Raw genomic sequence first — 5856 nt, 5'->3', positions numbered from 1 at the left:
TAACATGGCTAAGTATGACCTCACCAGTTTACTGAAACACTATTTGCTTACTTAATTTTCCTTCTTATGTGTTCTTCAGAAATAGGAGGGAGGCAAAAAAAAAAAATCTCTTCCAGGACCAAATACTTTTTTTTAATTTCATATTAAAAATATTCAATGTCTGACTCAAGAGGATTGCTATTTACCTGGTTGTACATACTGAAACAATATATATGATTTTTGTTTCTTCAATCATTTTTTTTCTAGTTTCAGCATTTACTCTAGATACCTTTTACCAAAAAAAAAAAAATCGCTAGACATATTTGAATTGTAGATGTTGTAAGTTCACAGAAGTGACCTCTTTTCTTCATTCACAAATGTTACTTCTAAATGTTGTAGGCATGTCTAGAATAATATATTTTCTCTTCAATTGATAGTTTTATTATAGTCACTACATACTAGAATTATTTTGCTATATTGTCAATTTTTATATTTTATAAATGAATATGGAGCATAATTAAAACTGTCATGAATCACAAAATAAGAGATATCCTTTATGAAAACTAAACTCATATTATATTCACTCATATTATGTTTAGCTCTTATGTGAGTGTCATAGGGAATACTATGTGCATAGACATGACATAGGTTAGCCATTCAAAATGCTAATACAAGATGAATGATGCCCAGATGGCATGAGATGTCATATTGCATTGGAATAAATATTTGACTACATAAATGTAATAATTACAATTAGAAATGATGTCTAAAAGGTTCACCATGCCTTTAATCCCAGTGCTCGGGGGGCAGAGGTAGGAGGATCTCTGTGAGGTCAAAGCCACCATGAGACTCCATAGTGAATTCCAGGTCAGCATGGGCCAGAGTGAGACCCTACCTCAAAAAAAAATTAAAAAACGATGACTAAAACTTTCACAGAGTCAATGCATACTCGTTATCACCGTTGTATATTGCTGGTTTCAAATATTCTGTGCTATAGACAAATATAGACATATACTTTTATATGACTGATGGAATAGGTAATTTTTTTTTATAACACAAACATCATCATAGCCAAGTAACTAATGGCATGTACTAGTGAATAACAAAGCTAGAGGTTAAATGTAAAAAAACAGTCCACAAATGAGTTATAAGTTATGGAATTTAGAATTTTGACTTAAAGGAATTGCGATTAACACAGTAACACTTACAGGTGACAATTTCATAACTGAGTGACCAGGATGAACTAATTGCAGTTTACTCCATGTTTGCTATGTCAACACCATAAATGACAAACCTCCTTCTGCATTGCTCAGTACTGGAATTCTCCATGATGGGCTAGGCTGGGAGTGACTATTTTAGTTTAATGGACGGTGGATGCAGTGGTGCTGATTAACCTCCTGTGAAGAAACGAGTGAAAGTACATAGTACTTCCAGGATAGCAGTAATCAAAATGGAGCATATAACACTGAACATTTGTTTACTTAAATCCAAAATTGTTAGGGTCTTGGGAATAGTCAAGTGAGCATACATGCTGGAAAACAGTTTAGCTTGCCATCCTGGGCCAGTTATCATGCATCCCAAGTAGCTTCAAGAAGAGATGGCTGAGTGGAGCTGTAAATCCTATGAACTCCATCGGACATAACTTGCAATGTCTTTAATGGGCAATGGTCAGAACCATAGTGTCTTTAAGTGTTCCTCTTTAGATTACTGTGGAAATATTAAAGGCATATTTAAAAGTCCTTAGGGGAAAAGTAATGCAACTTAAAATCTCAATTTATTTTTATAAAAGAAAGATACATATTTACCTGGGCATAATTAGTATAACTAAGATGACATTTAAATCCTTTTGAAAATTGGCTCAACATCACTTATTTTGTGCAGGAATTCTCAAATTCCCCATTTTTTTTTAAATTTAATGCTATGTGTAATGACAGCAGAATTCTAGATGACATATATAATATTCAAAATAAATATTTAAAAAGTGGTAAATGTATATTTCATGTGCTTTAATGAGCACACAAAACAAGTTCCATTTCTAAACTTGGCATTCATATCATATAGTCAAACTCCATATATTATTTACAACTTTTAAAATTATAGTTAACAAATTCTGTGCTAAAGTATTTTGTTGTACACAAATGTGAATATTTTAAAAACCAAGAAGTGATACCTAAAAATCCATTTTTAAAATAAAGGAGCATGAGTTAATTTACTGTTGCTATAGAATCAGTACTATAGATATAGAATATATATAGATATATATGAATAAATGTTATAATTCAAATTTCCAATAATTTTCAAATGATAACTTTTTGTTTTACATGTGGTGTATTTTGAGAAGTGAGGGAAGAAACAGCTTTAAAACTCTTCAGCTCACCAAAAATATTGCCTTCCTGTATTATTTAGAATACTGCATGTTTCTAGGAAGTCGACCTATGCACGAAGCATAAGCTAAAGTGAATGGATCATTATTCAAGAATTTGAATGGATACATTATTCAAGAAAATACTTTTTTGAAACAGTGGTTACAGTATTAGTATGAAAATAAACTTTTTAAAATGATGGCTTTGGGGCTGGAGAGATGGCTTAGTGGTTAAGCGCTTGCCTGTGAAGCCTAAGGACCTCGATTCGAGGCTCAATTCCCCAGGACCAACGTTAACCAGATGCACAAGGGGATGTACATGTCTGGGGCTTGTTTGCAGCAGCTGGAGGCCCTGGTGTGCTCATTCTCTCTCTCCCTCTCTCTCTCTGCCTCTTTCTCTCTCTGTCTGCTGCTCTCAAATAAATAAATAAAAATGAACAAAAAAATAAACAAAAAAAGCCGGGCATGGTGGTGCAGGCCTTTAATCTCAGCACTCTGGAGGAAGAGGTAGGAGGATCGCCATGAGTTTGAGGCTACCCTGAGACTACAAAGTCAATTCCAGGTCAGCTTGTGCTAGAGTGAGACCCTACCTTGAAAAACAAAACAAAACAAACAAACAAACAAAAGATGGCTTCAATGCATTTTTTAGGTATAGTGTAATTAACATTTCCATCTCCATAATTTTTAACATGTTAAAAAGCTATCTTATTTGGAAAAGATGTCCACCATTACAATGTTTTTAAAACATAAAATGCTCAAAAATATCAGTAATAGGCTAAGTTTTACTTCACTCATAATTTTTAGTGCTAAATTTAGATGTTGATCCAATATTGTACCAACCTTTGGGTCTTGGTTATTGAAGATTTCTATTATTTTATATGATTTATCACTGAATCATGATGGCATGAGTATAAATATAAACATGTGCAGACTTTTTCTCCCAGGCTAGACATTTGTATGTGATTTTTTTATTAAATACTCATAACAATCCTTTTAACCAAGTCTTATAATTAGATTCATTATAAGAAAATGAAACGTAAGTTGTAGTGTGTCAAATGCCACTTTGAGTATTTGACACAAAGTGAAGTAACTGGGCTTGAACCTAAGTATGCTATTTTCTTGAAAATTACTATTTCCCATTTATTCAATCATTTAAAACACTACTTAAGAAGTCACTGAATGCTTATGATGTCCGAGGATAATGACGAATTAATATTAAGAGAAGTGATACAGTAGATACTTGTGGGTATGCAAGTGGAAAATGAACGCAAATCAGCGATTATTACATAAAACGAAATGACAAGAATGTTGAGTGACTAACCCTAAGTAATGGCAATAAAGTGGCACAATTTATGATGTCACACTGGAATTGCCACTGCATTGCAGCTATACCCTTTCACCTAGTTTTGCCTGTTTGTGAATGGGCAGTGAATATGTCTGTATTCATGTGAGTGGGCACCCTTGTATGCAGATACCCATATCTGTATGTGTATGTGGAAACCAGAAGAAATCTTGGGCGTTTTGCTCAGGTTATGCCATCACACCTCTTGGAGACAGGGTCTTGCATGGCTATGGAGTTGACAAATTATGTTCCACGAGCTGGCTAATGAGACTCAAGAATACTTGGGCTTATGTCCCCCAGCATTGGGATTACAGGCACATACCACTAGGTCCAGAATTCCATGTGGGTACTAGGCATTGAACTCAGGTCCTGGTGCGTGGAAAGGAAGCTATCTTTTCTGAGTGAGCCCTCCTCTGACCTTGTGTTCGTGACGGCACATAAGCAAGCATGTTTAATTCTAAGCAGCATTAATGAGGGGATGGGGAGATGGTTCAGCCAGCGAGAGTGCTTGTCAGGCTGTGTGAGGACCTGAGCTTGATCCCCAACATACAGAGCGGGCTTGGCCACATATGCCTGGAACACCAGTCCTGACATGGGCAGAAACAGAAGGATCACTGGGGCCTGCAGGTCAAATAGTGAGCTCGAGGTTCAGTGGGAGATTGTCTCAAGAAAGTAAAGGTGAAGAGTGATAGAGAAGGCCAGGCCGCACCTTTCTCTGGCCTCTGTGTAAGCAGAGCATGTGGGGGATTTACCTCTGCAAACACACGTGTACACCATAGGCACATACACACACACATCAACCATACTGCATGACAGATCACACACGCACCCAGACACATTTCTGAGCAAATACAGGGAGATCCTGAGCTGCCCTTTTGTTTGCCCTCCTGATACTATATTTGAATGGACTTCTGAGGGACTAAATGGGATTATTTTATGCCTCAAATAATTTTACTAAAGCTCTCAGGAATCAGTATTATTTATTGCCTGATGTTCAGTTTATTGAAAACTATATTCCCCAAAATTTTTCTGGTTATTAAATTATTTAAGCATATCCTATTCTTTTAATTCTGGAAATGTTGGCTGTAATCAACTTTAAAGGAGATATTTATGAATAAATTCTATTCAAAAATGTACTTAATTTTTCTTCAGGTTAAATGAATATTCATATATAATTAATGACAATATGCTAAAGTATGTTAATCAAAAATTTAATTTGGGCTGGATATATGGCTCAGTGATTAAAATCACTTTCTTTACAAATATGAGGGCCTGAGGAGCCTGTGCGACTTCTCAAGTTCAATGTGGCCTTGTCTCTCGGCATCTGTAACTCAAGACTCACAGGTAAGCAGATACCCTAAAATTGTCAGAGCTGAATAAAAAAATAAAATAGCAACTTCTGGGATCAGGAAGAGAGTCCTGGTAAAAAGAGAACTGGCAAGTGACTGGTGAAGGGGCAGTGGAGTGGGGAAGCTCACGCTCCTTTCTGGACTCCACAGGGCTGTGCACCCTTGCAGGCTCGTGTCTGGAACACTGGGGGACATGCACACGTGTGTGCTGCACACACACCACACCCAAGGGCAGGGGAAATTCACCTTTATCTTATTTTATTTTACTTAACGCACTCACTCTTGCACTGAACAGCTTGGAGCGTGTACCCTCAGTGGTTCTATCTGCTGAGGATATATTTTTCCCCTTGGATTAGTGATGATCACACCTTGGATCAGAGAAGCTCCTTTTTTGGTAGATGGTGGTGACTACTGGGGAGACTCACAACTTGCCAATGTGCTAATTATAAGTGAATGTTAAGTGCTCAGTGCCAACTGACACATGAATAAATATACCCTCCAAGGCTCAGGGAACACCGTGGAAGAGTGTACAGAAAAAGGCAAGGGAGAGAACGCCGAGACACCATCTTTCCGTACACAGTGACTGTTACATTTTGATCTCATAGCAACTGTCACTAACCACCACAATATCTAGACAGATAGGATCTCAGCAGCATTGAAATATGGATGATAGCAGAGGGGCAAAAATAAAGTCCTTCTTTCATTGGAAAGAAGTAGAAGCTTGGTGAAAAGTGGTGGGTGCAGGGGAGAGAAAATGGCGGTCTTGGGAGGGCGTATGCCCAATTACATTACCTTTAGGTATTAAAATTCCAATAAAACTTCTG

Source organism: Jaculus jaculus, chromosome 14 (genome assembly GCF_020740685.1).
Source record: "Jaculus jaculus isolate mJacJac1 chromosome 14, mJacJac1.mat.Y.cur, whole genome shotgun sequence".
Classification (NCBI taxonomy): Eukaryota; Metazoa; Chordata; class Mammalia; order Rodentia; family Dipodidae; genus Jaculus; species Jaculus jaculus.
The sequence above is the reverse complement of the archived record's forward strand: the minus strand, read 5'-3'. Positions refer to the sequence as shown.